Source organism: Perognathus longimembris, chromosome 22 (genome assembly GCF_023159225.1).
Source record: "Perognathus longimembris pacificus isolate PPM17 chromosome 22, ASM2315922v1, whole genome shotgun sequence".
NCBI lineage: Eukaryota > Metazoa > Chordata > Mammalia > Rodentia > Heteromyidae > Perognathus > Perognathus longimembris.
This window is the reverse complement of record NC_063182.1, coordinates 28,524-51,476: the sequence shown is the minus strand read 5'-3', so window position 1 is coordinate 51,476 and position 22,953 is coordinate 28,524. Positions and strand designations below refer to the sequence as shown.

At 42.9% G+C, this 22,953-nt stretch overlaps 1 long non-coding RNA gene across 1 annotated transcript; it reads right to left on the bottom strand.

Moving 5' to 3' along the window:
- Positions 1-9,488: 9,488 nt before the first annotated feature.
- On the bottom strand, positions 9,489-22,315 carry LOC125339886. The gene is made up of 3 exons (XR_007208649.1): positions 22,056-22,315; positions 18,967-18,977; positions 9,489-9,498 (listed from the first exon to the last, which is right to left on the bottom strand). It is a non-coding gene; the product is annotated as an uncharacterized LOC125339886 (long non-coding RNA).
- Between the last annotated feature and the right edge of the window lie 638 nt (positions 22,316-22,953).

The following is a 22,953-nucleotide window of genomic DNA, read 5'->3' as shown; positions in this document are numbered from 1 at the left end:
AATGTGGTAGACAAAGGATGAGGTTAGGGAGCCTGTTAGGGAAGATTTTAGGATCAGGGTTTAGGAAGGGTTGAGGGTTAGGGAGTGGGTGAGAATTTGTGGAATGAGTTTGAGTTATGAGATGTGTTAGGGAGTGGTTTACAAAACAAGTTATGGAACAGGTAAGGATTAAGAACGTGTTAAGGAAGGGGCTAGGGTAAGAGGCAATGTGTTCAATATGAATGTGTTAGGTACACAATTGTATGGATTTTGGTTAGTGAATGTCTTAGGGTGAGGCATAAGGTTGGTGAGTAGCTTAAGGTGTGGGTTTGGGTTGTAGCACGCTAGGGTGTGAGTACTGGCTAGAGTCACTTGTGTGCACGATGGGGATCCATGTTAGAGTATGGAGTAGGGGTATGGTTAGGGTTGGGTTGAAGCTGTGTCACAATTAGGGTACCTGTGTGTACGGTTATGGTTATGGTTAGGACATATGTCTTGGTATGGGGTAGGAGATACGGTAGGGCTTAGAGTCTGAATGGCCTCAAGATCCTCATCCTCCCCAGGGTCTTGGTTTACTAGCCCTGCTCTTTCCCATGCCCTCCTTTCTGGTGTACCAGGGTTTGTCTTCCACTTATCTGTATTTGTCTTCATCTTGTGTCTCCCACTTATTATGCAAAAAAGTCCATTTCCTCTCACTGGAAGGCCTACTTTTGAGGATTTTTGTGTAAGTGTACAATTTAAAGCTTAAGACAAGGATCCTAGCTTTGAGCAAAGCCCATCTGTACTTTCAGAAATACTTTGGAAGAACCTAGATAGGTGAGGATGAAGCTGTGAGGATAGGTTATGGTTTGTTGCTTGGGAATTGAACCCATGGCTTTATGTATATGAGGCAAGCACTCTTGCCACTAGGCCATACTCCCAGTCCCAGTTTTCACCTTTTAAGAGGCTATGCAATTACAGGATCAGGGGTGAATTCACCTGGACTTCATCGTCCCTTCTACACGTGGTATTAAACACACATAGCAGGTTGTTGTGAGGTTCTTATATTTTTGAGCAGCATACTTGCTCATGGTTTGTGCTGGTTCACCTCTCAGGAGCCAGTACAGTGATGGAGGGTTCGGTCTGTGGAGAACATTTGGTGGAGTTGCTGGTACTCCAAGGGGCCGTGTTTTCCCATTACTACTAAGCAAGCTTGAGTGGGCTAAAACAATCCAGTACTCAATCATAAGTAAACTAACCCAACAGTTACCATGGTATTTTTACTACTATTATGGTTATTTCTATAGTCTGTGACTATGATCTTTTTTTACTGTCTGTTACCATGGTTGCTACCTAGGTACAGAGGGGAACAAGGGCTCCCTATATTTTTAAATGCCAAACTACATAAAACTAGTCTCTTGGTTGGGGGGTCCAGCCCTCTAGCATGGAATCATCACCAGGGTTTAGAAGCTGTTATAATTTTAACACTAAAACTTACATTTAGTCACTCAGGTTCTCAGATTAGCCCTTACAGTAGCAGGGCCTCATGTGCCTCCACAGAAGTATCCTGACTGTTTCCTGTCCTGTGTGTATACTGGGATAGGTATCCACTTTCTGTTGCTTCTAGAAGGCCGAGGGCAGCTCTTCATCTGGGTTCTTCCTTGTCTTTGGCACCTGTAAACGTTTGTACGCAGGTACAGACTACTGAGCTAGGGCTGAGGAGCAGAGAGGGACTTGAAGGGACACCAGTTCCTTGACTGAGACCAGGCTGACATCTTGTGAGGGATATAGAGTCTTGTGTGTATTGGTGACACTTAAGCAGTGGAATTGGACATGGAGCTTCCTAGAGAAGAGCAGGCTGCTGTTGTTAGAGTGGGTCCCAGCATGCTGCCTGAATCCTTACCTGTCATCTGCTTCAGTCTTTGGAAGGGGCTGATAGAGCCTCTCTACAGCCTGCCTGGAACTCCTGACCAGGAACCTGGGAGGCCAGCACACTGCTTACCTATAGCCAGTGCATCCCTGGAAGTCCTTAGGCCTGGATGTGGAGGAAGCCACTGGGCCTGCCTACCCAGGGGTTCCTGAGCTTCAAGGATGATGTGTTGGCAGCAGAGGGCAGGTATGGGGGGGCAGGGGAGGTGGGAATCTCTCTGTCTGCCTGCCCCAGGAGGACTGGATCCTTTCTCCCACCAGGCTGGCTCCTCCAGAGTCAGAGGGAGGCAGCAGTGACTACTGCATTTTAGGCTGCTGTGGTGAGTTCTATCTGTCTGTTCCTCAGAAACATGGTGAAACTCAGGCCCATTCCAGGCCTGTGGTCTTTCCATATATATACAGCAGAACCCAGATACCCAGCAAAGTGCTACTTGTGAGGAAGCTGCATACAGTCAGAGGTGCAGACTGCTTGAAGACTCAAAGTGCATTTTGCTCTCTCCCATTCTGGGCAGGCAGCAGGTTCTCTCTGACCTGGCCAGCTGCTTCATGTCCACATTGATGTAAGTGAATTAATGCCCCTGTTGCTGAGTGTTGGTGGGCCTTGGCCTCCTGAGGTGGTCACTTGCACACTGTACAGAAGCCCTTATGTTGATGGAGCAGGGGCCCTTCATCAATCCTCAGTTCTGTGGGGAAGGGTCCCTACCCTTAACATCCTGACACCCAGCCTCTTTCCTCCATTTCCCCCCTTCTGGTTTTTCCCCAGGCCTCTCTGAGAAGGGTGTGGATACACATCCTGTTCTATGCTCCCCTTTTAAAGGCCCAACCACGGCTCTGTGGACACAGGTGAGATGCCATGACCAGGTGGAACAGCCTTTTCATGCATCTTACTAAGTCACATTCCAAACCGAGTTTACAAGGGATGTCTTGGCTCTCCTTCCAAAGTGTAGATGACCAAGCGCTGGGTCCTGCTGACACAGCATCATCAGGGTAGAGGCTCACCAGATTCTTAAAGTTATACCTCTTAATTGTCTTAATTTTCCCACTGCCCCTGAGATTGCGAGCTGAGGCCAGGGATGGCAGACAGACTGAAATGACCCCCTGGCATTAGCCATGGCCTATGAAGGGCCCTGCTTCCTACAAAACCATATTGGGTGACCTTGATGGAGGCACCCATGGTCTGGAGAGTGTGTAGACAGAACAGAACATTTTATGTGTTATTTCCCTAGGGTTGCTATGACAAGGCACTGCACACTGTGAGCTATGGAGATCTTCTTTCACAGCTCTGAAGTCCAACAGATGGAAAAAGGTCCAACAGTGAAAGCAAGGTGTATTATAGGCCACATTCCCTTGACAGGTACAAGAGCATGGTGTGTTCCAGGTCTTGTTCTGGTTTCTAAACCTGTGAGGGAATAGTGTAGTTTGTAGAGTAACTCCCCTGTGTGCATTTCTGTGACTGAGTTTCCACCTTTTTTTCCCCCAGTCTTATGCTTTCCACTCAGAGCCTGAGTACTGTCCCTGGTTTCTTTTTGCTCAAGACTAGCACTCTGCCACTTGATCCACAGTGTCACTTCTGGCCGTTTTCTATATATGTGGTGGTGAGGAATTGAACACAGGGCTTCATGTACATGAGGCAAGCACTCTTGCCACTAGGCCATACTCCCAGCCCCAGTTTCCACCTCCTAAGGGGCACAATAATAGTGGTTTAGAGTGGATGTGAGGGAACAGAAGACACTGTACACAAGAGAGCACAAAAAAGGTGACTTAGGGATGACCCTAACAACATTTGCCAAGAGCCCATTTCTGTATATGATCACATTCATAGGTACTGGAGAACTTCCTCATATGAATTTAGGGGACAAATCCATTACAATGCCACTGCTGGTGGTCCCTACCTCTCATTCCGTAGGCAGATCCCTGCTGACCCTGAGTCCTGGACTTTGGGTGATACAGTGATGTAATCCAGTGAGTGCTGGGGACATTAAGGTTTGTAGCAGGATCAGACAGAGCCTAGTCTGTCTCTGGGCACTGAGACATTGGGATATTTCCTTGGGGCTTCAAGTTCCCCTGTGACCTGGTCAGAAAGTAGTAGAAGCTACAGGCTCCCTAAGGCCAAAGCCTTTCCTAGCTGAGGTAGGCATTGCTCTTGTGATCTGCAGAGACCACAGAGTTTCCTGGTGAACCTCGGTGGCCAGATCCCGGTCAGTGGGAGCAAGGCATGCCCAGAATAGGTCTTTAGCATCCAGAGTGGGAGAGGTATGGGCAGAAGAGAGGAGTAGGCATCCCCTTTTGTAACCAAGAGTAAAACACCAGTGTGGATCCACTAACAGGGCCCAGCCTCTATTGAGGCTCCTGATGCTTCACATAGAATCTGTGCCACTTCAGGGCCAGACACACGTGACACACACACACACACACCCCTCCCTCCCAGTTCTATAGTGCACCCACCCACCCCGTGTGGCCTGGGCTTATGTTCACAGGACTGTTAGATGCCCTGAGTAGTTCTTGGGGTTCTGACTCTGGGTGGGAATCTGAGTGTTAAGCACTTAGAGGCTATGCAATTACAGGGTCAGGGGTCACTTCACCTGGACTTCATCGTCCCTTCTACATGTGGGATTAAACACACATAGCGGGCTGTTGTGCGGTTTTTATCTTTTTGAGCAGCATACTTGCTCATTGTTTGTGCTGACAGAACACTGATTTCCATTTATTGAGAGATGACAACCGTCAGAAACCATTCTGAAGTTGGCATTACTGTTGGTCAGGGACACTGAGCACTGTAATCACAGTCTTCTGAGAAGGCATCAGGGAGAAGGAGGCAAGGACTTGGTATGAAAAGATGGCCACTGGGTTTAGGTTAGGAGCTGAATAAACAAGGTGTCTGGGACACAAAAATGCAGACACTGGCTGGCCTTGCTCTAGGTAGCACTGGGCTGTGGAGGGACTTGGAAGCTATGCTGAGGATGAACCATGGTGTCACCAGGCAAATGACTTCTAAACTTCCAGGAGGTAGCCAGTGCTCTGTTTCAGACAAGATGCCCACATAGGCAGCCGCACAGACACTTGTGGCCTCCTTTGCTCCCATGAGGCATGATGCAGACGGAGATGTGGCATCACCCATTTTAGCCATAAACGATGCCACTTGGACTGGCTGTTTACTCATTTCCTGAAAAAAGTTATGAATGGCCCTACTCAGTTAAAATGTCTCTTTTGACCTTAGTCTTAAAAGGACCCCATTGTGGGCTCTGTTTCTCCCACAGATTTTCCCTATTTCTGGCTTAAGTAGAAACTCTCCATCACTGCACAACCAGCTCTTGGTGTAGTTATTGGTTCCATAATTTGTAGAAGGAGAAAGAATCACATTTGTGTCAGATATGAGTAACAATGGGAAGTGAATTCATCCTAAGTGTATTCCGGGAACTCAATCTTTTCAAAGATTGAAGTATAGTTCACATGATAGAGAAGGACTTGAACACTTTAGTGATGCACACTGCCCATGTTGTGTGTCTATTTGTCCTAGATACTTGGCTTGTTCCCATTGAATTGCTGTTGTGCATAATGCTGTTAAACATTTACCTATTCACACATTTCTGTGTGAATGTTATCACTTGTGTCAGTGTATGTAGGAATAGAATTGTTGGATACTATGGAAATTCAAGTGTTAGCTTTTGTTTCACATGGGTCAAACTTTTCCGCAGCTGCCGCACATTTTCGCATTTCTATGATCAATATCCACTTCTTTATTTTTTGTCACCAATACATGATAATTTTTACATGTTTTTTCTGTTTCTGAAGTGATGTCTTGTGGTTTTGGTTCTTATTTCCCTCATGGTTAATGATGTTGAACAAGTTTTTTCTTTTGTTTTTTTTGGGGAGGTTTTCACTGTGTGGCCTTGAACTCATGATCTTCAATGCACACCAGATGGCTGCAATCAACCAACAGAGCATGGGGCAACTTGATTTTGGGGTCTTGCTCACCTTTGGGGTTGGTAGGGTATATGAAGGCATGTGGGAAGCTTACTGGTGTTGGAGGGTGACTGAATCTGTGCCGCCGAGAGGCTCGCCATGCCCATCCCAGGAGACATGGAGGAGCAGGATCACAGTATCTGGCTCTAAGGAGATGCTGTACATCTGAAGCATACCTGCACAAGGGCATCCATGAGTGTGTAGCCTCTACTGGTACCCACTGAGCACTGAAGCTTCAGAGGCTAAACAGAAGAGGTCAGGAAAGGCCACTGTGATGTTTTGGCTGGACAAAGCTGAAGCCTGGAGATTAGTATGTGCTATGGTGGGTGACAGAAAATCTACTTGCCATCAAGGAAAAGTCTGATAAGTTGAACTGCTTCAAAGGAAATCAGTACAAACCTCCTCAGATTTCCAAGACAAGCTGCCAAAATCTCCAAAGCACCCAAGATAGGCTGCCAAACTCTCCAGAGACAAAATACCCTTTAATACCCAAGAAGGGAGATTCAATAAATTTATAATGGACCAGTGAATGACCTGAGAGACACACAGTCCAAAGATGTGAACAAGGAAAGAAATGTAACTGATTGTTGAATCTCCATAGTGTATTTGAGGCATTAGTAAGGAAAGTGCACAGTAGTTCTGAGTTCATCTACAATTTCTAAAATACTTTGTAAAATACATTTTAGGGTTGGCTGTTGAATCCTGGCCACTCACACGTGCTAACCAAGTCTTCTTGAATGATTTTTACATTTAGTTCCTTTCCACATTCTCAGTCTAAAATTTGGGAAGCCATTGTAGAATTAAAAACAGATATTTTATGCTGTGACCCATCCATTCTACCTTAGGGATTTCCCCAATAGTTGGACTCTGCCCTATGCTCAGTAACTCCCTCAGTGCTTCAAAGAGAAGGCACCCAAGAGAATATCAGTAGGAACCTGTGCAAATTGTCCATACAGAGTCAGAGTGGGGCTCTATGGTGCTGTCCCAAGTGCTAGGGCGCCCTCTGCTCTTTACTTGGGAAATGACAGGTGACATGTAAATGTGTGAAACAGTGGTTTTTTTCCCCTTTGTGTGTGTGTGTGTGTGTGTGTGTGTGTGCGCGCGCTGTTAATAGGGATTGAGTTTTGGACTTGGGTGCTGTTCTTTAGCTTTTCTACTTAAGATTGTGCTGCACTGCTTGAGCCTCAGCTCATCTTCTGGCTTCGTTTTGTCTAAGTGTGTGTGTGTGTGTGTGTGTGTGTGTGTGTATGTGTATGTGTATGTGTATGTAGTGTGTGTGTGTATTTGTTATTTTGTCTCTGTGTTTTCTAGCATGAATTTCATCTTTAAAGGTCTCCTTCCTCTGTAGAGTATTCTTTGGGCAAGCAGGGATGTGGTCAGAGTGAGGGAAGGAAGAAGGCAGGGAGGGAGAGGGAGAGTACAGGTTTTTCATTCGTTTTTGTAGTTTATGAGGGAGCATGGAGCTCCAAATAAACTAATCTTGGATGGAAGCCTTTTGTGAAGATAGTGCTTGTTGCCTATGAATTCCTGGCTGTTGTTTTCCATGGCTGTTTGCCTGTCTCCCTGTTTTAAATTTTTGAAAGAAATACTGATTGATGAAGTCAGGAGAAGATTGAATGTTTTAATTTAAATTCATCCTTCACCAACTAGATTGCTGTAAAGGTCTAACAGAGACCCATATGATAAAAAAAGGTATTTCCCCCTTCTACCTTGAAAACGGAGTAATGAATAAACATCAATAAAAACCCAGCCTGCTTATTCTTGTTTTGATCTCTGGTCTTGTCTGTCCTCTTCTCTGCTCTCCCTCCCCTTGCCCCCTCATCTGCCAAGTCTGATTGTGACTGTAATCTGAGATGAATGGAAGTGGCCATGTGATGCCCCTAGCAGGTGTCCCCTTAAGCCTGCTTGTGCCAGTGTGTCCCATAGTTCTAGGTGCAGGAGAGACCCTGAAGGCTTGTGGGGTGTCCTGCACCAGGCCCTGGGTTGGCGCAAAGGCCTTCTGCTAGGCAGGCTGGGCAGCAGGTCCGCAGGTGGGGCCTCAGGAAGCTAGAGGTGCAGGGGTGGTGCTTATGGGGCTTCAGAGCATGAGAGAGGCAGGGAAAGAGCCAGGAAGCTAGAGGTGCTGTCCTGGAGTTTATGGGGGCATCACAGCAGGATAGGGGTGGGGAAAGTGGTAGGAAGTGAGAAGTCAAGGGGCATGGCCCTGGCACTGGACTGGTTTAGGTGGCTTCTGCCTGGGACTGGCAGTCCTGCCAGTAGCCCTCATCGTTGGGTTTGGGCCTACAAAGCCGGTCAGGTTCTCTGTGGTTTCGTGGTGCGTCTGGCCTTCAGTACACCTGTCCCATCAGGCATCATCTGCTTGTTTGTTTGGGGAAACCTGGAGGAACGCTGACCCTGCACAGTTGCAGCTTGTGTGTAGAGGAGGTCTGACCCAGGTGCACCAAGCTGACTTTGAGGCAACTCTGGAAGACAAGCTATGCTAAGTGGCAGTGGGGCCCAGGGCATGGGTGTGGGGTGGCTGTGAAAGTGTGTGGAGAAGCGCGGCCTGCCTCTCCCATTTGCTTATTTGTGCTCTTCCTGATGTGGCTTTGGTGAGGCCAGGCCTCTGGAGCTGGCTTGGAGTCAGTGCAGAGCTTTTAGTTGGTGCTTTTAGTCTTGGCACGCCCAGGCCACGGTTGTTGGGTGGGTGGTAGAGTGTGTGGAGAATTGTGGCCTGCCTCTCCAGTTTGCTTGTTTGTGCCCTTCCTGAAGTGGCTTTGTTGAGGCTAGGACTCAAAGCAGGCCTCTGGAGCTGGCTTCGTCAGTGCCGATCCTTTTATCTGTGGTTTCCAGTCTTGGCAGGCTCAGGCAATGCTTGTGGCTGGCTGTGAAAGTGGGTGGAAGAGTGAGGCCTGAGGTGCAGGGGTGAGGCTTGTGGGTCATCACTGCAGGAGAGGGGAGGGGTGAGGGCAAGGAAAGGAGAGGTGAAGGCACTGGGCTTATGGGGCAACACAGAACGAGAGAGGAGGGGTAAGGGGAGGAAGTGAAAGGTCAAGGGGTGTGGGGCTTGGGGTCACTTCTGCCTGGAACAAACAGACATGCCACGAGGCTAGGGAGAGCTCCTTTCTCTGAGGGTCCTCTAGTTGGGTTCAGGCCTACAAAGCTGGTCAGGCTTACTGTGGTTTGCTGGTGGGTTGGCCTTCGTACACCTGTTCTATCAGGCAGCAGCCGCTTTTCTGTGTGGGGAAGCCTGGAGGACTGTGTGTGCAGATGCCGCTTGTGTGTGGAGAAGGCTGGACCCAGGTGCACCAAGCTGACCTTGAGGCAACTCCAGAAGACAAGCAGAGCTAAGCTGAGTTTTCTGGCAGGTGGGGCCCATGGCATGGGTGTGGGGTGCTTGTGAATGTGTGTGGAGAGCTTGTGAATGTGTGTGGAGAAGCATGGCTGGTTTCTCCTGTTTGCTCCTTTGGGCCCTTCCTCAAGTGGCTTTGGTAAGGCTACACCCGAAACCAGGGCTCCAGAGCCGGCTTTCCGTCAGTGCTGAGCATTTAGCTGGCTTTCAGTCTTTGCAGGCCCAGGCCATGGTTGTGGGGTGTTTGTGAAAGTGTGTGGAATAGCGCGGCCTGCCTCCCTGTTGGCTTCGGTGAGGCTAGGCCTCAAACCAGTCTTCTGGAGCTTTCTCCCAGTCAGTTTAAACAAGCTCCCAGAGTTTGTTTAGCCAGTGCTTTCAGTCTTGGCAGGCCCATGCCATGGATGTTGGATTTTATTGCCTGCCTGCCTGCCTGCCTGCCTGCCTCCCTGTGTTGGTTTGTGTCCTTTCTGAAGTGTCTTTGGTGAGGCCAGTCACCAAAGTAGGCTTCTGGAGCTGGCTTTTACTTGGCACTTTCAGTCTAGGCAGGCCCAGGGCTTGGATACAGGTGAGGGACAGTTTGGAGAAATATGGTCTGCTTCTCCTAAAGTGGCTTGGGCAAGGCCAGTCCCCAAACCAGGCCTCCGGAGCAGGCTCCAGTCATTGTCAAACTTTTAGCTGTCACTTTCAGGCCCAGAACATGGGTGTGGGGTGTGATTGTGTATGGCGAAGTGTGGCCTTCCTCTCTTGTTTGTTCATTTGTGCCCTTCCTGTAGTGGCCTCAGTGTGGCTAAGCCCTTAAGTAAGGTCAGGTCTGGACGGCGCCATCTTGGCCACACACATGTTGAATTGTAGGGTCTGGCATCTTGTCTTCATGGTAGAGGGAGGGAATTCTGACCCCCTGTTGATGCTTGTGTCTGAATTACTGTAGACAGGTGTGAGCACTTCCCTTGTTAGGTGACTGAACCTGTCAGTCCAGGGCTTGGGAATAGGAGCTTCCTATTACCCTGTCCCCTGACTTTACCTTATTTAGGACCAGACAAGCACTGTTGCCATTGCACCCTACCACACATCTCTGTGTTTGCATCCTGTGTCCTGTCTCCTGTCTATCTCTGGTCATCATGGTGTCCCAAATCAGCTCTTGTAGCTGAATTGGTTTGTTAGTATAGTTTTTGTTTTTTCTTTCCTCTCTGTCCTGTTTCCTAACAGTGATAAATATATTTGGGGGCAGCAGGCCTTTGTAACAATTGGCTGCCCATAGACTGCTAGCATTCTAATGAATACTCCAAGATTTGATCCTTCAAAATGCGGTTTCTATGATAATTTACATTATAACAGGCCCAAACCAGGCTTCTGGATCCAGCTCCCAGTCACTGCAAAGACTTTAGATGGTGCTTTCAGTCTAGGCAGGCACAGGGTATGGTTGTGGGGGTATTTGTGAAAGTGTGTTTATTGCACATTATACTTGGCATACCAAGGTATTTTGTGTAGTTTTTGGAGCATGCTTTGCCAGCCAGGCAAGCACCTTTATACTGAGTTGTGTCCCCTGGTGGTCTCAGGCCTGGCCTGAGATATGTCTCATTAGAAGGTGGATGGAGGTAGCAGAAAGCAGGAGAAGAAAGTGTGGTCTAAATGGCCTTTTCCTGTTTTTCCTTTCATCAGCCATGGCTCTGATCCCACTCAACAGTGGAGAGGCCTAAGTGCTGAGGATTGGAATGGTAGATGTGGATCTAGGTGTCAAGTCCAATGTGGGATGGGCTCAGTGGACCCCAACAAATCTTGGTTAGGAGAACATAGGCCCCAATCCAGGTCTTGCATAGGGCACAGAGGTTAGGGTGGAGGGGATGTGTGGAAAATGTTTTTTCCAGGTGCTTGTAATCCTAATCCTCCTAATCAGGAGGCCAAAATCTGTTGATTGCAGTTAGAATCCAGCCTTGGTAGGAAAGTCCATGAGGCTCTTTATCATCAATCAACGGCAACAACAAAAAACCTCTAGTAGAAGTATAGCTGTGTCTCAAGTGGTAGAGTGCTCATGCCTTAATTCAAGCCCCAGGACAAGCACAAAAAGATTTTTGGGGGTGGGAATGTGGCTTAGTGGTAGGCGCTCCCCTAATATTCATGTAACCCTGCGTTTGATTCCACAGTACCACATACACAGAAAAAGCAGGATGTAGGGCTGTGGCTCTAGTGGTAGAGTACTACCCTTGGGCAAAAGAATCTCAGGGACAGTGCCTAGACCCTGAGTTCAAGCTCCAGGATTGGCAAAAAAAAAAGATTTTCATTTTTATCATATAGGTATTACACACATTTTTTTTTAAAACCTTTATTTATTTAAAGTGTTTTTCTTTGCCGGTTGTGGGGTGTGAACTCTGTGCGTGGGTTCTGTCCTTGAGGTCTTCAGCTGAAGACTAGTGCTGTACCACCTGAGCCACAGCGCCACTTCTGGTGTTCTGGGTCATTGGAGATAACAGTGTTTTGAACTTTCCTGCCTGAGCTGGCTTTGAACCTGGATCCTCTTGTCTCAGCCTCCTGGGTAGCTAGGTTGACAGGAGTGAGTCACATTTTATTAGGCATGCAAAAGTATTTCACTTTCTTTTTTGTGAGTTCCAGTGGTATTGTAAGTACCTCAGCTCTTAGCTCTGGCTGTTTTTATGCCACCTTTGTTTTTCATGATTTCCAGCCTTTGTAGGCACTTTGAAGTGTCTGGATAAAATGTGTAGAGCCCGGAAGCTTGGAATCATGAATGGAGGTTCTGGCTCTATAGCCCTAGGTAGAACAGTGTGGATGGCCCCCATTCGAACCTGCTCTGGAGAACTCATGCCTTGCCCAGGCCCGTGGCCTCTGTTCAAGTCAGCATCAAGTTTTCATTTATACTTTCATATCCGTCTTGGGGCCTGGAGAAGGAGATGAAGGCATGTGTGAGGAAGGGCAGCCTATCTTTTCCTGCTTGGTAAGTTGGTGCTGATCAGAACAACTTAGGTGACCGTAGCCCAAGCCTCTGAGTTCTTGCTATGCATTCAGTTCTGCTTTTGGTCATGTCCTGCTCTGTGATTGTGGGTTAGGGGCTGAGGGGCCGTGTGGAAAAGTTTATTTTTATTACATAGGTCTTAGACATATTTTGTTCAGCATACCAATGCATTTAAATTTCTTTTTGATGAATTCAAAATTTATTGTGTTTCAGGGCCTCCCACAACCTAGGCAAGCAACTCAACACTGAACCTCACCCCTTTAATATAACCCAGTCAGTTCCTTTAGACTGGTTTTATTCAAGTTTTCTAGTAAGGAGCTTCTGTGTAACTTTCTGTTTTGTTCTTCCCCTGTCGCTGATATAGGATCCCGCTTCCCTGTGGAGTAGTTAAAGCATACCCATCCTTTGGTGCCTCTTGATTTCTTCTGACTGTAAGTACTTTGAGGGCAAAATGTGTCTAGTATCAGATAAAAACATGGAATAAATACACTTGGAATTTTGAGTGTAGTATCTGGAAGTATGGGCCAATGTAGAAAAGTGGCTTGAATGATACCCCCTCCCCTGAAGAAGTGACACCCATTCACAAACATTCTGAAGTTGCCATCACTGTAGGTCAAGGTTCTAAGACCCTCTAATCACTGAATCACAATCATATGAGGAGGCATCAGGGAGAAGGTGACAAGGACCTGAAAAGATGGCCACTGGGTTTAATTTAGGAGCTCAGCAATCAGTGTGGCTGGGACTGAAGTACCCAGACCCTGGCTGGCCATGCTCCAAGGTAGTACTGGGCTATGGAGGGACTTGAAAGCTATGTTGAAGTAGTGCCATGGTGTCACCAGGTAAATGGCCTCTCAAATCCTGGGAGCTATCCCTTATGCTCATTAGTGTGCAGTTTCAGACAGGCACTCCACCTAAGTAGCCGTACAGATATTTGGGGTCTCAGTTGCTGCTATGAAGCAGGATGCAGAGTGATACTTGGCAAAACACACATGTTAGCCATAAAGGATGCCCTGTGGATTGGCTGTTCACTCCTGGTACTTGAACTTGGCCTGGGAGCTGTCCCTCAGCTTCTTTTTGGTTCTCTACCACTTTAACCACAGCACCATTTCCAGGCTTTTCTGTTTATGTGGTACTGACGAGTCGAACTCAAGGCTTCATGCATGCTAGGCAAGCACTCTACCACTAAGCCACATTCTCCGCCCGAGTCCAGGGTTTTGAGATGATACTTTAGGCACATCTGAGGATCAGACATTGTTGCCTTTGAAGCAACAGAAGCATGGGCTTAACTTGATCAACATGAGGGTTGTGTGATGGTAGACTGTGGGGTGTCCCAGGCATGCACTGAGCACTGTAGACTCAGGCTGGAAAGGCCACCATGATGCTTGGACTGGATAAATCTGAAGTCTGGAGATTAGTAGGTGCTATCATGGGTGCCAGGAAATCCACAAGCCATTAAAAGAAAAGTCTGATAAATTGAAATCCTTTAAAGGCAATCAGTACAAACATCCTAAGATTCCCAACCTAAGCTGCAAAACTCGTCAGACAAAGCACCCATTAATTTCTAAGTACAGAGTGTCAATCAAGGAGAGAGCCAGGCGCCAGTGGCTCACCAGTAATCCTCGGTACTCAGTAGGCTGAGATCTGAGGATCATGGCTCAAAGCCAGCCTAGGTAGGGATGTCCATGAGACCCTTATCTCCAATTTAATGCCAGAAAACCAGAAGTGGCACTGGCCTCAAGGACAGCCCACGACGGACAACAACAAAAGAACAGACCATTGAATGACCTGAGAGACACATGGTCCAAACATGTGAACATGGAAGGAGATGCAACTAACTCTTGAATCTCCATAAGTTGTATATCATTGATTTTTCAACAGTGGTACACGTGACTGTTCATTCTTTTTCTGATTCATATTTGCAAATCCCTTGTGTTGATGGTGAGTCTTAGGGACATTTTTGGTGGTTCATTATTTCTAGGATTAGCTTTATTTGAGTGTTGGATTGTTAACATGCAAAATACAGTTGATGTTGGATTCTTCTAGACCAGCAGCTTTTACGAATTACAAATTAGTACACTGAAGAAAACTGCACTTGTGCCACCTAATGGCTCACTTAAGTGGCTCTCTCCTCTCCCATTTCCCTGTCTTCTCTCTTTCTCTCCTCCCTTCCTCTCTTTTTTCTTTCTCCAGACATTGTATTGCTGCATTAGACCAGGCGGGTCTCAAATTTGTCTTTTTGCCTCCGCCTCCCAACTGTTGGGGTTACCTGCATATACCACCCTAAGAGGCTCAATATTATCCTTTCCTTCCCCTCCTCCTCCCTCTCCCTCCTGCCTCCTCCTTTGTCCTCTCCTCCTCCTCTTTTCTGCCTTTTCTCTTTCCTCCAGACATTGTATTTCTACATTACAACAAGCTGATTTTGAACTCTTAATCTTCCTGCTTGATCCTACCAACTGTGGGGCTTACCTGAATTTGCCACCCTACCTGGCTCAATTTTATGATCTAAAAGTTCCTGAGAAAGGACTCTTGTAGTGGCTGGGAATATGCTTGCCTCTTATACATGAAGCACTGAGTTCGATTCCTCAGCACCACGTATATAGAAAGGGTCAGAGGTGGTGCTGTGGCTCAAGTGGTAGAGTGCTAGCCTTGAGCAAAAAGAACCCAGGCTCTGGCTTTGATTCCAAGCCCCAAGACTCCCCCCCCCCCCCGCCCCAAAGGCACTCTTATAGTTCTGTTTTAATAACAGACTTACCTGTAGAATAAAATAGAATGGGATTTCATTCCCCTTTTTATTTGAAAACATTATTCTCCCTCTTCTCCTTACCTCCTGTGTGTCCCCGCCTCCTCCGTTTCCGCCTCCGCCTTATCCCCTCCTCCTCTCCTTAGCTAACACGAGAACATACCTTAAGTTTTCTTCACTTAAAGCCAAACGTTCTTCTTAAAATTTACCCAAGCACTATTCTTGGCCCTGCAAACAAAACATTACACTTTGAATCTAGAAACAAAGAATTACAGTTCTTTTAATTATCCAAAAAAGTAAAGAGGAGCTGCTAACTCCTCCACCCATACATAAAAGTATGGCTTTTTTTATTAACTCTTTTAGGGTAATAGTAATCCAGTGGCCTTAGGAGCCAATAATTTGGTGCAAATCCAAGATAAAGTAACCTATAATGCTTACCCTATCATTTATATTCATATTAGCTATTCCTCTAAAACCCCTAACAAAAGTTTTAATGGGTCAACCAACACTAACGTATCCTGAGCAAATGACTAAATCTATAAAATGAGCCTTTATTATTAGTCTGATTCCACCATTCCTATGCATCATTATAAAGAGACAGTCATCTCTACTTATCACTGATTAACTATTCATAGAATATTATATGAATTAAATATTCATAGTCCATTGAATTATACATAAGCTTTAAGTTAGATTTTTATGATTTTTTTTTTTATCTATAGCCCTATTCGTCACTTGGTCCATCATAGAATATTCTGCATGATATATACATTCAGATTCAAACATAAACCAATTTATGACCTACCTCCTTATATTTCTCATCACTATACTCATCCTAGTCATAGCTAATAATATGTTCCAACTCTTTATCGGGTGGGAGGGTGTAGGAATTATATCCTTTCTATTGGATGATGGTATGGTTGAACACACGCTAACACTGCAGATCTACAAGCTATTATCTATAACTGCATTGGAGTCATTGGGTTTATTTTATCTATAGCATGATTTTATAATAACTAATTTATGAGAACTTCAACAAATTTTTTAAATAAGTAATGAAAACTGCCTTACCCTTACTGGGCTTAATTCTAGCAGCTACTGGTAAATCCGCTCAATTCGGCTTACACCCATGGCTTCCATCTGCCATAGAAGGTCCTACACCTGTATCTGCTCTACTATACTCAAGTACTATAGTTGTAGCAGGAATCTTTCTGGTAATTTGTTTTTATCCCCTTATATCCAATCACCCAAATATTATATCACTAATTCTATGTATTGGGGCCATTACAACCTTATTCACAGCAATCTGTGCCCTGACCCAAAACAATATTAAAAAAATTATTGCACTCTCTACATCAAGCCAATTAGGTCTGACAATAATAACTCTAGGCATTAATCAGCCTTATTTATCATTTTGTCACATCTGTACACATGCATTCTTCAAAGCTATGTTATTTATATGTTCTTACTCAATTATCTACAACTTAAACGCTGAACTAGACATTCGAAAATAGGAGGAATCGCCCCATGTCTACCATTTACAACATCTGCTCTAATTGTAGGTAGCCTAGCTTTAACTGGCACACCCTTCCTTACAGGATTTTATTCAAAAGACCTAATCATTGAAGCAATAAATCTGTCATATACTAATTAATCTGTCATATACTAATCATCACCCTAATTTCAACATCTTTTACAGCTACATACAGCTCACAAATTATTTTCTTCGTTTTAATAGGACATCCACGATTATTACCAATTAATTCCATCAATGAAAATATTCCAAGCCTAATTAATCCGATTAAATGCCTTCTAATAGGAAGCATCTTCGCTGGTTTCCTATTTTCCAACCTTATTAACCCTACCAACACCCAAACTATAACTATGCCTATTATCATCAAATTAACAGCTCTAACAGTAAGTATCATAGGGTTTATTACTGCAATAGAACTAAACATTATATCATCCTATTTAAAATTATATCCAAAATCGTATTCATTCAATGTCTCTAACCTGGTAGGATTTTTTTCCAACTATCACAAATCGACTCGTTCCTAATATAGGTCTCACATTTAGGCAAAACTTAGCAACATCAACTATAGACTAGACATGAACTGAAAAAATTATACCTAAAACCTTAGCTACCATTAATACATCTGCTTCTAGCTCTGTGTCAAATCATAAAGGCCTATTAAAAATTTGTTTTTCATCATTCATCTTATGCACCCTACTTCTACTAGTTATTAACTAAGTGCCATGAGTAATTTCAATAATAAGATAAATAGCTATAAATAGAGTTCACCAACTACTATAATTCAACTCCCATAACTGTAAATAGCCGCCACTCCAACTGAATCTTCCCGAACAAGTACTACATCATCTTTACCAAACGCTAAAGCATTATCTAAATTACATAATCCACCTAAACCTTCTAACCCCTCAAAATGCAGAACAGTAATTAGTAAGACGACTTCTAGTAAGATTCCTGATAATAGTAAAAATCATAGTCATAAATTTGAGCTTCAAGTTTCAGGATATTCATCAGTTGATATAGCTGTTGTATAACCAAATACTACTAACATCCCTCCTAAATAAATAAGAAATACAGTCATACCAATATAAGGGCTATCATTTAGAATTATTAGACCACACCCCAGAGCCCCACTGACAATCATACACCCGTGAAAATAGGTGAAGGTTTAACAGCCAACCCCAACAAAACCTAAAACCATTAAGATTAAAGTTAAATAAAGTAAAGTTGTCATAATTTTCACATGGACTTAAACCACGACCAATGACATGAAAAATCATCATTGTTAATTCAACTATAAAAACACTTTATAATGACAATCATACTAAAGTATCACCCTCTCATAAAAATAGTAAACCATGCTTTCATTGACCTTCCAACTCCCTCTAACATCTCAGGATGATGAAACCTTGGATCCCTTCTTGGAGTATGCTTAATTATCCAAATTTCTTTTTGTCTATTCTTATCTATGCACTACACATCTGATACACTCACAGCATTTTCTTCAGTGGCCCATAATTGTCGAGATGTTAAATATGGTTGATTAATCCGATATATACACGCTAACGGAGTATCATTATTCTTCATTTGCCTTTATCTGCACATTGGACGAGGTATTGATTATGGCTCCTACCTCTACAAAGAAACCTGAAACATCGGAACTACTCTTCTATTCCTAGAAATAGCTACAGCCTTTAAAGGATATGTACTTTCATGCGGACAGATGTCATTTTGAGGAGCCAATCTATTATCTGCAATCCCTTATATTGGCTCAGACCTAGGAGAGTGAATTTGAGGGGGGTTTTCAGTTCATAACGCCACTTTAACTCATTTCTTCGCATTTTATTTTATTTTACCATTTATTATTGCAGCATTGGTGATAGTTCATCTTTTATTTCTTCACGAAACAGGATCTAATAATCCACTAAGCATCCTATCTGATTCAGATAAAATTCCATTCCATCCTTACTACTCATTCAAAGATGTATTAGGAGGTGTAGCATTGCTAGCCTTTTTCTTTACGATCGTTTTATTCTTCCCAGATGCCTTAGGACCCCCAGATAATTCTATACCAGCTAACCTACTCAATACACCACCTCATATTAAACCAGAATATTTCCTATTCGCCTATGCTGTTCTATGCTCCATTCCAAATAAACTTGGAGTAATTACCCTGATCCTATCAATCCTAATCCTTGCCCTATTCCCATTGCTCCATACATGTAACCAACGTGGATTAATCTTACGACCTATTAGCCAAATCCTATTTTGAATTTTAGTCTCAGATTTATGTATTCTAACCTTACTTGGAGGACAACCAGTAGAACTACGCTTTACCATTAGTGGACAAATCGCATCCATTCTCTATTTTTCTATTATCCTTCTCTTTCTCCAAATTGCAAGATTAATTGAAAATAAAATAATTAAATGAAGACTGCTTTAATAGTATAAGAGTTATATAGGTCTTGTAAATATAAGATGAAGATTTTATCTTCCTAAAGCATTCAGGGAAAGAATACAATCCTACCTCCAACCCCCAAAGCTGGAACTCTTAATTAAACTATTCCCTGTGCTTGGGAGATTTAATACATTTAAAATGTTTCATCAGGCTTAATCTTAAACTCTCCCTCCATAAAAAATTACCGTGCATATTATGATTAATCTTTCATAAACCATAAAATGCTTATTACACATTATACATGCTCATCAGCAAGTAATAACCCACATAAAGTACATTTACATCCTATGTTATATCCAAGTTTAATGCTCCACAATATGAATATTGTACAGTATAATAAGTTAATGCTTGTCAACAATATACCCACATTAGTCCATTAAATTTCGTTAGTCCTTGAACACATGGATATCCCCTACTACTTGTTGTCTCTTAATCTACCATCCTCCGTGAAACAATCAATTCGCCCACTCGGCCTACCCTTCTCGCTTCGGGCCCATAAAACTTGGGGGTAGCTATTGTGAAAGTATACCTGACATCTTATTTTCACCTCAGGGCCATAAAATTAAGATCGCCCACACGTTCCCCTTAAATAAGACATCTCGATGGATCAGTAACTAATCAGCCCCTGACCAACATAACTGCTCTGTCATACCCCTGGTATTTTATTTTCGGTATGCTGTGACTCAGCTAAGCCGTCCAGGCATGGACGCAGTCAATTGATCTGTAGCTGGACTTATTAACTAACATTCTCCAACCCCATAATAAGCCATTGACATATTAATGCTCGAGGACATAAAAAATTTTATACTAAAATAGTACTCTAATGCATACACAGAAATAATAGTTATTTTTCCCACCTTAGGAGATTAGCACTTTATTAACACCCATTTCCCTAAACATTAATAGATGCAAATACCATCATAGTCCTAATCTGAACTTACTAAAAGCTTAGTTGACACTCCAAAGGCCACTGGGTTACTGTAGCTTATAAGCAAAAAAAGGCATTGAAAATGCCTAGAATTGTTTAATTCCATACACACAAAGGTTTGGTCCTTGCCTTTTTATTTGCTGTCAGTAAAATTATACATGCAAATATCCGTACGCCGGTCAGTTTTACCCTAAAATTCAGTTAGAATAAAAGGAGTAGTTATTAAGCTCTCAGTATAACAATTGAAGCTCCACGGGCTACAGCAGTGACAAAAATTAAGTGATGAACGAAAGTTCGGCTGTTATACTGACATACGGTTGGTAAACTTCGTGCCAGCCACCGCGGTCATACGAATGACCTAAGTAAATAAAGTTCAGCGTAAAGAGTGTTGAATTAAATATTCAGTACAATTAAAGTACAGCTAAGCTGTAAAAAGTCCTAACTTTTATGAAAAACAATGTCGCAAGAAATTTTATGTAATTAAAACACTAAAACTATAACAATCTGGGATTAGATACATGCCTATTTGTCAGAGAACTACTAGCCACAGCTTAAAACTCAAAAGACTTGGCGGTGCTTTATATCCATCTAGAGGAGCCTGTTCTGTAATTGATAAACCCTTATATACCTCACCATTTCTTGCTTATTCAGTGTATATACCGCCATCTTCAGCAAACCCTAAAAAGTCCCACAAGTAAGCCCAATTATATAAAAAAGTTAGGTCGAGGTGTAACTGGGCTACATTTTCTGGTACAGAACATAGGAAACCTTGTCTGAAATTGACAAGATAAAGGAGGATTTAGCAGTAAACTAAAAATAGAGCATTTCATTGAATAGAGCAATGAAGCACACCGCCTGTCACCCTACTCTATTAGATACAGATAAGTACATAACTTTCAACTACAAGACTTGAGATAAGTCGTAACAAGGTAAGCATACTGGAAAGTGCCCTTGGATTAATCAAAGTGTAGCTTAAATAAAACATCTGACTTTTACACTCAGAAGACTTCAAAATACTGGAATGCTTTGAAGTATTGCTAGCCTAGCCTTCCATAAACTAAATTATTCTTAATGTATACATTAAATCATTCACCCCTAAACTAGTATAGGATATAGAAAATTTATTACTAGAGATATAGAAACAGGTACTGCAAGGGAAAGATAAAAGATCTAATTAAAGTATAACAAAGCAAAGATAAAACCTTCTACCCTTTGGATAATGGACTAACTAGAATAAATTTGTCAAAAAGTGTTGTTGCCAAACACCCCGAAATCAGACGAGCTACCTTTAAATAGCTAACCAGAGCCAACCCATCTATGTCGCCAAGTAGTGGGATAATTTAAAGGTAGAGGTGAAAAGCCTACCGAGCCTGATGATAGCTGGTTGCCCAGCCAAATAATTTTAGTTCAACTTAAAATTTACCTAAAGTATTAATAAATTAAATGTAAATTTTAATGTTAATCTAAAGAGGTTCAGCTCTTCAGAATTAGGATTCAGCCTTTTGTAGTGAATAATTACTTAATCATAGTTGGCCTAAAAGCAGGCACCAATTAAGAAAGCATTCAAGCTCAACACGAGTTAAATATAAATATTACTAAAACCTATAACCATTCCTAGAAATACACTGGGCCAATTTAAGTAATTATATTAGATGCACCAATGTTAGTATAAGTATTAAAAATAATTACCCGTGACATAAGTGTATATCCACCAGAATAAATCACTGATAATTAACATTAACATTTAAAAAACCCCATATTAATCTTAAACACATACAAATCAGTGTTAATCCAACACAGGTATGTCACCGAGGAAAGATTTAAAAATGTAAAAGGAACTCGCAAACACAAGCACCGCCTGTTTATCAAAAACATCACCTCTAGCATTACAAGTATTAGAAGCACCGCCTGCCCAGTGACTAACGTTGAACGGCCGCGGTATCTGACCGTGCAAAGGTAGCACAATCACTTGTTCCTTAATTAGGGACTTGTATGAATGTCATAACGAGGGCTTATCTGTCTCTTACATTTAATCCATGAAATTGACCTTTCCGTGAAGAGGTGGAAATTAAATAATAAGGCAAGAAGACCATATGGAGCTTAAATTAACTTTCTACTAAAAACTTAAAACTCACTGTAACAGAAGTAAACAGTAACAAGCTAGAAAGAAAACTTTGGTTGGGGTGACCTTGGAGAAAAAAATAATCCTCTGAAATACCTAGACCTGGACTTAAAAGTCGAAGTTAACCTACGTCATCTTTGATCCAGAATTTCTGATCAATGGACCGAGTTACCCTAGGGATAACAACGCAATCTCATTAAAGAGTCCATATCGATAATGAGGTTTACGACCTCGATGTTGGATCAGGACATCCAAATGGTGCAGCAGCTATTAAAGGTTCGTTTGTTCAACGATTAAAGTCCTATGCGATCTGAGTTCAGACTGGAGAAATCCATGTAGGTTTCTATCTATTTACTATTTCTCCTAGTACGAAAGGACCAGAGAAATAATGCCATCTTTTCCCAAAGCGCCTTAATGCTTAATTAATGATTTATTTCTTAATTAAATTTGCATGCCCAAAATAATTTCCAAGATAAGGAACTGTTAAGATGGCAGAGCTCAGCAATTGCTTAAGATTTAAAACTTTATTATCAGAGGTTCAACTCCTCTTCTTAACAGCATGTTTATTTTAAATTTCCTTGTATTTATTATTCCAATTTTATTAGCAGTAGTCTTCTTAACCCTACTAAAACGCAAGATCCTAGGCTATATACAATTACGAAAAGGTCCTAACATCGTACATCCATACGATATTTTTCAACCATTCGTGGATGCTATAAAACTGTTCGTTAAAGAGCCTATACGCCCAGCCACTTCATCCTTAATTCTATTTTCAATTTCCCCTATTTTAGCATTATCACTAACTCTGTCCCTATGAATTCCCCTTCCAATACCACATCCTCTAATTAACAGAAATACAGGATTTTTATTCATCTTAGCAGCATCAAACATATCAGTATATTCAATTTTATGAGAAGGCTGAGCATCTAAATCAAAATACGCTATATTTGGAGCATTACGAGCTATAGCTCAAGCCATTTCATATGAAGTAAGCCTAGCAATCATCCTCCTATCGACAACACTATTAG